Consider the following 10938-nt stretch of genomic DNA (forward strand, 5'->3'; position numbering starts at 1 on the left):
AAATCCCAGGGACGGGGGAGCCTGGTGGGCTGCCGTCTATGGGGTCGCACAGAGTCGGACACGACTGAAGTGACTTAGCAGCAGCAGCAGCAGCAGCAACAGTCACTATAAATGCTATTATTTTCATTTTATATCATTAAGTAGTTTAAATACAAGCAATAAATGGTTGATTTTATCTTTTAATTAAATAGTTTATTTCATTTACATTTATTATAATTAATATGCTTGAACTCATTTCTATAATCTTATTTTGGGCCCTTTGTTTAGCTTGTTTTTTTATTTTTCTGTTCTTGTCTGCTTTTGGATTAAGTTGTTTTTCTTTTTTTCTTATTTTCCCCTTCTACTAATAAAGACCTATACCCTTGATTCTTTTTGTAGTTACCCTCCCTGGTGGCTCAGAGGTTAAAGCCTCTGCCTGCAATGCGGGAGACTGGGGTTTGATCCCTGGGTTGTGAAGATCCCCAGGGAAGGAAATGGCAACCCATTCCAGTATTCTTGCCTGGAGAATCCCATGGAAGGAGGAGCCTGGTAGGCTACAGTCTACGGGGTTGCAAAGAGTCTGACATGACTGAGCTACTTCACTTTCACTTTCCTGCTAGATAATATAAAGACTTAGAATGCTCAAATTTTTTGATCAGTATTTTAGTTCTATCTTAATATTTTAACAACCACAGTAGATGCTCTTGCTATTGATTCATATATATATGAATCTTTTTCAGATTCACCTTGTGTTTGCCATTTTTTGTTGATTGTTTGCATCTTAGCCCTTCCCTAAGAATTTGTTTTCTGTCTTCATGAAGTACTTACTTTACACATTTCTTTAGTGATGACTGTTGTTAATATATTCTTTGAGCTTTTGTTCTTTGTAGATGTCCTATTTCAACTTTGTTCTAGACAGATCGTGTCAATGAGAATACAGTTCTATTTGAAAATTGCTCTTTCAGTATTCTGAAGCTATTTCATAAGTCTTTTAGCTTTGAGTGTTACTTTTGAGAGATCATCAGTCTGTCATTATATTGTAGAGAATCTGTTTTCTCTCTCTGGTGGTTTGTAAGGTTTTCTTTTTGTTTTCAGTCTTTTATAATTTCACAACAATATGTATTGAGTGTGGATTTCTTTTGATTTTACCCTCCTGGGGTTTGTGGCCACCTGATTATGAGTACTTACATATTTTTTTCTTTGAAAAAAAAAATCTGGAAAATTATCACCTCTCGACTATGTAAAGATTGATTTTCCTATTTTTTTTGGTCTTGGCACTCTATTTCATATTACATCTTACTTCTTAAACTCTTGAAAGTGAAAGTGAAGTCGCTTAGTCGTGTCTGACTCTTTGTGACCCTGTGGACTGTAGCCTACCAGGCTTCTCTGTCCATGGGATTCTCCAGGCAAGAATACTGGAGTGGGTTACCATTTCCTTCTCCAGGGGATCTTCCCGATGCGGGGATCGAACCTGGTTCTCCCGCATTGGAGGCAGACGCTTTAACCTCTGAGCCACCAAACTCTTGTTTTCTGTCAAATGGTCTGTGATCCATTCTGTATGTATTCTCACTCTGTTTTCTGTGTTTCTTAATCATTCTCCCCACCCCCACATTTTCCATACAAGAAACTCTTCTGAATAATTCCTTCACAAATATTTTCTAGTTCTCCAATTCTCTCTTCTACTGTGTTTATTCATATATTTAAACCAACATTAAGTTTCTAATTTCAATTATATTTTTATTTTTATAAGTTTGGTTTTACCTTCAAAGCTGCATGGTGTATTTTGAGAGTCTCTTGTTCCTCCATTTATACTTTCAGTACACTATTTTATTTCTTATTGCTATCCTTACATAAATACATGTTTATTATATAGTAACCTTTCATTCAGTATCTGGTCATTCCAATATATGTAGTTGTTGCATGTGTGATTTTCTTGTCTTCTTGGTTTGCTACTTTTTACTGATACAAAGTTGCATCTTTCTCTTGTTCTTTGTTTTTACTGTTGAGCTCCTAACCTTGGAATTTTAGATTTGGAAATCATTTGAGAAGTGGGCTTGAATATGTTTCCCCAGAAATAACGTGCGTGTTTTTGTCAGGTGTCTGGGGCCACTTCTTCCTTAGGGCCCCTTAAAACATTTCAGTTTAGAATTTTTCCAATAGCAGAGGAAATATAAATTTCACCTCTGATCCCACAGTGGGAATGCCTATGATTGTGGGTTCTCCAGGGAGAATTTCTATCCCCTTTCTCCCAGAGCCAAAGCTATAGCAGTGTACATACTTCCTGTAATGATTTCCCTGTACTTTACTTTCCCTCTCCTTTACTAACTTATGCCTTTATGCAGGATTCTTTGATTTGTTTTTCTACTTTTTAAAGAATCTGAGCTTTATGTTCTTTCCCTAATGTGTGAGTCCCATTAAAACTCAATCCCCAGGCCTCTTGGGAACTATCCAGCTGAACTCCAATTTTTATGTGAATTTTGGCCTCTTCAAGTTTATCTGGGGGGCAGGGTTCCTGCTAGTTCTGTCATCTATTTTAAAAGAAGGCTTTGCATTTTTATCTAACTAAATTGACATGTAAGAAATAAAAAATCTGAATAGATGAGAAACCATGGGAAAAATGTAATGTTTTAAAGAACAACCTTAAAATGAGTTTTTTAGACTTAGAAAATTTTATGGGCAAGTACTTGAAACTACTATGAAACTGATACTTCTCATCGTCTATAAAACTTTTTAGATCATAGGAAAAGAATAGTCTTAAAACAAAACCTACTGAAGATAGTTTCAGTAAAATTTGTGGGCCATTCTCATTTGTGCATATCAATTTAGGAATTGTAAACAAAAATACAACATTTTAAAGCAGGATTTGTTTCAAAAACATAAAGATAATTGACTACTAGGAAATTTAATATTATAGTACAGTATTTCAAAGGATAAAATATATGTTATCATCTTAGTAAATTCTTAAAAGGTGAGGATTGTATTCAACACACGTTGAGCATAAGTGCTTAGTAAACTGGGAATGGGCTTCCCTGGTAGCTCAGCTGGTAAAGAAACTGCCTGCAATGTGGGAGACCTGGGTTCAATCCCTGGGTTGGGAAAACCCCCTGGAGAAGGGAAAGGCTACCCACACCATATTCTGGCCTGGAGAATTCCATGGATTATATAGTTCATGGGGTTGCAAAAAGTCGGACACAAATGAATGACTTTCAGTTCACTTTTTCACTTCAAACTGGGAATAACATTCATAACATAATGAAGTATAGTTTTATTAATTAGATAATTAATATATTGTTCATTGTAACAACTTGAGTTTAGAGCCCAGCAGAAAATGTCAAGGAGGTGATTTTATTTTTGAGAATCTTATTCTTTCTAGTCCAAGATGGGGGGAAAAAAGAGATCACTGAAAAAGACTATGATTAGAATTAAAAGAGAAAACTAAGAACAGAACTTTAGGATATCCATAATGGGTAGTTCAGTTCAGTTCAGTTCAGTCGCTCAGTCGTGTCCGACTCTTTGCGACCCCATGAATCGCAGCACGCCAGGCCTCCCTGTCCATCACCAACTCCCGGAGTTCACCCAGACTCACATCCATCGAGTCAGTGATGCCATCCAGCCATCTCATCCTCTGTCGACCCTTCTCCTCCTGCCCCCAATCCTTCCCAGCATCAGAGTCTTTTCCAATGAGTCAACTCTTTGCATGAGGTGGCCAAAGTACTGGAGTTTCAGCTTTAGCATCATTCCTTCCAAAGAAATCCCAGGACTGATCTCCTTTAGAATGGACTGGTTGGATCTCCTTGCAGTCCAAGGGACTCTCAAGAGTCTTCTCCAACACCACAGTTCAAAAGCATCAATTATTCGGTGCTCAGCTTTCTTCACAGTCCAACTCTCACATCCATACATGACCACTGGCAAAACCATAGCCTTGACTAGAATGGACCTTTGTTGGCAAAGCAATGTCTCTGTTTTTCAATATGCTATCTAGGTTGGTCATAACTTTTCTTCCAAGGAGTAAACGTCTTTTAATTTCATGGCTGCAGTCACCATCTGCAGTGATTTTGGAGCCCCCCAAAATAAAGTCTGACACTGTTTCCACTGTTTCCCCATCTATTTCCCATGAAGTGATGGGGCCAGATGCCATGATCTTCGTTTTCTGAATGTTGAGTTTTAAGCCAACTTTTTCACTCTCCACTTTCACTTTCATCAAGAGGCTTTTGAGTTCCTCTTCACTTTCTGCCATAATGGTGGTGTCATCTGCATATCTGAGGTTATTGATATTTCTTCTGGCAATCTTGATTCCAGCTTGTGTTTCCTCCAGCCCAGATTTCTCATGATGTACTCTGCATAGAAGTTAAATAAGCAGGGTGACAATATACAGCCTTGACGTACTCCTTTGTAGTTAGCAACTGGAAAAATGTGGTTAAAGAGTTTGAGAATGTGGGCAATATAACTTCTTGGAAAATATAATGAGGAGAGAATTTTAAGAATAAGACAAGAACAAATGGAGTAAAATACCATAGAATGGTTGAGGAAAAAAAAAGTACTAAGGGAAGAATCATTGCATTTGATTATGAGTCACTGATGACTTTTTAGTGAGGTGTTTCAATAGAGAGTTGTGGATAGAATATAGATTGTAGTTTATTGAACTATGGACTCAAAAAGGAGTAAATATGTTACACATTTCTCCACCTCGTTTGTTGGTAAAGAATAAGAACTGCTAGATTCAAAATGGATAACCAAGGACCTATTGCATAACACGTGGAACCCTACTCAATGTTAGGTGCCAGCCTGGATGGGAGTGGGTTTTGGGAGAGAGCAGATACATGCATATGTATGGCTGATTCCCTTCACTGTTCAGCTGAAACTACCACAACATTGTTAATCAGCTATACCCCAATACAAAAGAAAAATTTTAAAGTTTGAAAAAAAAAAGAGTAAGAGAGAAATAAGATAGACCTTAAGGATTTGTTTGTTTTCTTAAATAAGCAGTGATATTTATTGGCCAGAAGGAAAGAAACTTGTATGGGGAGATTAGAGATTTGATGGAATATGTTTTGGATATTAATGCACTCAAAGGAAGGAAACTTTCAGATGGAGAGTTTAAGACTTTGATGAAATACTGATTTGGAGAAGTCAGGAAACCATATGCTAAAGAACTAAATAGTAAAAATTAACGTTGGTATGGAAAGTGACACTTGATTATCTGAGAAAGAAAGAAAAGATAAAAATATGTGTTGAGCACACAAAGAAATTTAGGAGTAGGTGGAAAAAGATTAAGAGAATTAATGTTCAGCCTTTATTTCAGTGAAATGAGGTCATTTATTGGGACTACAGATAAATAGTATGAGTAAGATTTTGGAGACTAAAAATGTGGGAAAATTTCTCAATTGGTGAGGTTTCATGGTAAGTTAATCAAAGATGGTTAAAAGAAAAATTAGCAGAATTCAGGGGAGCTGAAATAACATTAATTGGTAAATAAGAAGTTTAAGATATAGTGTTTTCCATTATGGTGTGACTATAACTGCTGTAAGTCAAGTTGCCCAGAGAGCACATTTGCAAATAGGGCGTTTATTGAGGGACTGCTCATGGAATTAACACTTGTGGAAGAGAAGGATGCAGGATTGGGCAGAGAGCTGTGATGCAATCTCAGCAAAGGCTACCACTAACCCCAAAGGATAGGTGCCCTGCACTAAGGTCAGGGGACCAGGCTGCTATAGCCCCATGTTGATCTACTATTCATGCAAGAAGCCTCTAGTTAGAGGACAAGACCTTGGGCAAGAGGGCTCTCTTCAACTGGGGGCATTTCAAGAAAGACCTGATGGGCTGGTAGCTGACTTTTCTATAGTGGGAGACGTAAGTTTGCAGTCCTGAAGCTTGGCTTCACACTGGGCTTCACAGTGTAGTGTCCACTTCAGTCTAGTCTTATACTTAAATCCACTTTTTAAGTATTTCTTCTGGGAGGAGGTCCTCCAGGAGTCTGTTGGACCTATTTCTATGGGGGAAGCTTACAGAAGATAGTTAGCAGAATACACCAAGGTCTATATTACTTCGCTGGACTTGACCACTGATAGTCATCCACTCTGACTTCTTTATTATAAGTTTCCCTCATCCTCGGCTTCCATCTCTTCTGGTCTAGGTGGCTTATCTTCTGAGCTAGTTGACCCCTGGTCACTATGCCCTTTTCAAACTATGGGTGTTGCTGTCATCAATTTACCTTCAAATCTGGGCAAAAGAATACTCAGAGATGCCCCAGTGGATCGCCTGGGTGCCAAGTATGTTCCTCTCTGCCTTATCTCCTTGTGATGATCCAGGTCAGTTATTCCCAACAGGATGATGATGTTCTTCTTGTATACTGCATCTTTGGCAAATGGATGCCAGAGTTTGGGTGCCAACCATAGATTTAAAATTGCTGAATCTCCTTTGGGAACAGGAGAGGGGCCTCCACATTTAGTTTGAGTGAGGACGACTTGGGCTTCCTTGGCGGCATAGACAGTAAGGAATCTGCCTGCTATGCTGGAAACCTGGGTTTGATCCCTGGGTCAGCAAGGTCCCCTGAAGAAGGGAATGGCTACCTACTCCAGTATTCCTGTCTGAAGAATTCCATGAACCGAGGATTCTGGCAGTCTACAGTCCATGAGGTTGCGAAGGGTTGAACATGTGTAGACTGAGTAACTAACAAGGAGGAAGCATTTCTTCTTAACAGGGAGGAGTGGGCCACTTCTGCATAGTTGGAGGACTTAGAGAAATCTGTGAATTCTGGATTTATAATACATCAACCTGTCCCATTTCTCAGAGTCCCATTCTTTGCCAGCGACAGTCTTGACCTTGGCATGGAGGATTGAGGAATTGATTTTCTTTGGAACTCTGCTTAGTACTGGGCCTATTTCTCAGCTTTCTCTGTCCTCTAGTTGCAAGACTTAAGATTATGTGCTGCCAAGGAGTCCTCCTGACTTTCACATTTAACTGTTTATTTTTCCCCTAAACTTTGGATTTAAAAAAAATTTAGATATAATTCACATCATAAAATTCACTCTATTAAAGTGTAAAATTCTGTGGTTTTAGTATATCATCAAAGTCGTACAGCCACTTCTAGTTTCAGAATACTTCCATTACACTAGAAAGAAACACTGAGCTCATAATAGTCTTCATTTCCTTCATCTGGCTTCTGGAAAACACTAATCTATTTTGTGTCTCAATGGATTTGTCTCTTCTGGACATTTCATATAAGTTTTAATAAAACGTGTTATTTTTGTGTCTGGTATCTTTTATTTACAATCACTTTTCAGGGTTTATCCATGTTGAAGCTTGTATTGGTACTTTAGTTTTTATGATGAAATAATCCACTCAATGTATATATCATATTTTGTTTATCCTTTCATCAATTGATGAATATTTGGGTTGATTCCACCTTTTGGATATTATAAATAATGCTGCTGTGAACATTCATGTACACATTTTTTGACATATTTTTAAGTTGTCTTGGGTGTACACATGGAAGTGCTATTGATGGATCACCTGGAACTCTAACTTTTTGAGGAACTGCTTTTCAAAGAAGCTGCATAATTTAAATTCCTATCAACATTGTAGGAGGGTTCCAATTTTTCCACAGCAAGATTGACACTTATTATTGTTTATCTTTTTGACTAATCCTCTACTGGGTGTAAAGTGGTATCTCATCATGGGTTTTAAAAAACTTATTTGATGGTTGGGTCTTAGTTGTGGCATGCAAACTCCTGTTTGCATCATGCAGCACCTAGTTCTCTGGCCAGGGATTGAACCCTGGCCCCCTGCATTGGGAGTGAGGAGTCTTAGCCATTGGACCACTGGGAAGTGGTTTTTTAAATCTAAATTTTCTTTTTATTGGAGTACAGTTGCTTTAAAATGTTGAGTTTTTGATATACAGCAAAGTGAATCAGCTTTACATATAGCTGTATCCCCTCTCTTTTGGATTTCCTTCCCATTTATCATTATGGTTTTGAGTTGCATTTCCTAAATGACTTATGGTAGTGAGTATGTGCTTATTGTCTACTTGTTTATCTTCTTTGGAAAAATGTCTATTTAAGTTCTTTGCTCTTTTCACTTGGATTGTCTTTGGATATTAACCCCTTATCAGATACGTGTTTTGTAAATACTTTTCCCACTATCCTGAGGTTTGTCTTTTCACTCTCTTTGTTGTTGCTCAGTTGCTAAGTCATGTCCAACTCTTTGCGACTGCTTAACGGTACATTTGATGCACAAAAGCCTTTAATTTTAAATAAGTTCAATTTATCTATTTTTTTTTTGTTGTTGCCTGTGCTTTTGGTTTCATATTTAAGAAATCATTGTCAAATCTGAGGTCACAAAGGTTTGCCCCTTTATATTCTTCTAAGAATTTTATAGTTCTTTATTTATTGAAGTATAGTTGATTTACAATATTGTGTTAGCTCCTGTCATACAGCAAAGTGATTCAGTTATGTATATGTGTGTATATATATATACACACACACACATATATTTCAGATTCTTTTCTATTATAGATTGTTACAATATTGAGTATAGTTCCTTGTGCTGTACAGTAGGTCTTTGTTGGTTATCTATTTCTTGTATATCGTAGTGTGTGTGTGTTAATTCCAAACCTAATTTATCCCCCCATCCTTCCCCTTTGGTGACCATAAATTTGTTTTCTATGTCTGTGAGTTACTATTCAGTTGCAAAAAAGAACAAAGTAATACCATCTGCAGCAACGTGGATAGACCTAGAGCTACCATATTAAGTGAAGTAGCTAGGCAGAGAAAGACAACTATGATATAATATTGCTCATATGTGAAATGTAAAAACATGATATAAATGAACTTCTTTATAGCTTTAGTTCTTAAAGTTAAGTATTTGATCCATTTTGTGTTAATTTTTGTATATTCTATGAGTTAGAGGTTCTACTTTATTATTTTGTATGTGTGTATCCACTGTCCCAACATTACTTACTGAAGAGACTATTCTTTCTCTGTTGAATGGACTTGGCACTATTGTCTAAAGCTAACTGGCTGTAAAAGTATGAATTTATTTTCTGGATTGCATTGATTTATGTCTATCTTTATACTATTACTACCCTGTCTTGATTACTGTATCTTTGGTAGTAAGTTTGAAATCAGGAAGTATGAGCCCTCCAACTTTATTTCACATATAGCTTTCAGTTAATGATTTATAACCACCAGAGTTGCATTCTTTTTCTCTAGAACATAAATTCCCAGGAACTTCTCTAATTATATTTTTCTTAGAATGTCTGTTTCCTCAAATTCTCTAAGTCCTGATATAGTGCGTCTGCTAATCCATTTCTGCCCACTGTTGCATCGTCCTAGTTCAGTTCACTTCAGTCGCTCAGTTGTGTCTGATTCTTTGCAACTCCATGAATCGAAGCACACCAGGCCTCCCTGTCCATCACCAACTCCCGGAGTTCACTCAGACTCACGTCCATCGAATCAGTGATGCCATCCAGCCATCTCATCCTCTGTCGACCCCTTCTCCTCCTGCCCCCAATCACTCCCAGCATCAGAGTCTTTTCCAATGAGTCAACTCTTCGCATGAGGTGGCCAAAGTACTGGAGTTTCAGCTTTAGCATCATTCCTTCCAAAGAAATCACAGGGCTGATCTCCTTCAGAATGGACTGGTTGGATCTCCTTGCATTCCAAGGGACTCTCAAGAGTCTTCTCCAACACCACAGTTCAAAAGCATCAATTCTTCGGCGCTCAGCTTTATTCACAGTCCAACTCTCACATCCATACATGACCACAGGGAAAACCATAGCCTTGACTAGACGGACCTTTGTTGGCAAAGTAATGTCTCTGCTTTTGAATATGCTGTCTAGGTTGGTCATAACTTTCCTTCCAAGGAGTAAGCATCTTTTAATTTTATGGCTGCAGTCACCATCTGCAGTGATTTTGGAGCCCCCCAAAATAAAGTCTGACATTGTTTCCACTGTTTCCCCATCTATTTCCCATGAAGTGATGGGACCGGATGCCATGATCTTCATTTTCTGAAAATAACAATTGCACTGTATATTTTGATTTGGGCTTCCCTGGTGGCTCAGTGTAAAGAACCCACCTGCCAATGCAGGAGACATGGGTTCAGTCCTTGGGTCATCCCCTGGAGAAGGAAATGGCAACCCACTCCAGTATTCTTGACTGGGAAGTCCTGTGGATAGAGGAGCCTTGTGTGCTACAGTCCATGGGGTCGCAAGAGAGTCAGACACAACTTAGCGACTAAACAACAACTACTTTGATTCAGCTTCCCTAGTCCTGTAATATTCTTCTGGCTCCTCCTGCTACATGTTGAGTAGGTAGGGAGTGGGTAGGGGGACCTGGAGTTATCTGAGATCCACCACCAGTGATGGAGTTCTCATTGCCAGTCAGCCAGAGGATATTCAAATACCAAAATCTTATCTTCATGTCTGCTTTTTCAGAGGGTACTGGTACCAACAAAGCAGATTCTGAGACCAACGTTAGTGTGCAAGAAACTTACTGGGTCATGTTTTGGGGGCCCAGTATTGGAGAAGGGAAGGAAGAAGTATTGGAGAAAGAATTGGGTTGTGATGCAGTCTTCATGTAGCCTCAGCCAACTTCTAGGGGAGCTCAGAAGCTGGGGAAAAGCCCTTCAGAGTTGCCCTGAATTGGGGTGAGAGGGTCAGTAAAGTTGTGCACAAACTTCTGTTTGTGGATAACGCAGTTGTCTTCAGCTAAAGTCAATGCCTGAAGAAGCCTGAGAGCTGAGGACTCTGCCAGCATCTCTTACAGCCACTAGGGAATAAGCCCTTCAGTCTTGAAAGGGGACCTGAGTGCTTATCACAGAGCCCACCACCATCATCAGTCAACCAACAATAAAATTCCAGTGATGTGTTCGAGATGGTTACAGGCTTTAGCATCCATTTATTTTCCCATTGATAGGAAAGGGGGTGATAGGGAGCAGGAAGGTTTTAGGCACTGGAGGTAG

Source organism: Bos indicus x Bos taurus, chromosome 5 (genome assembly GCF_003369695.1).
Source record: "Bos indicus x Bos taurus breed Angus x Brahman F1 hybrid chromosome 5, Bos_hybrid_MaternalHap_v2.0, whole genome shotgun sequence".
Taxonomy (NCBI): domain Eukaryota; kingdom Metazoa; phylum Chordata; class Mammalia; order Artiodactyla; family Bovidae; genus Bos; species Bos indicus x Bos taurus.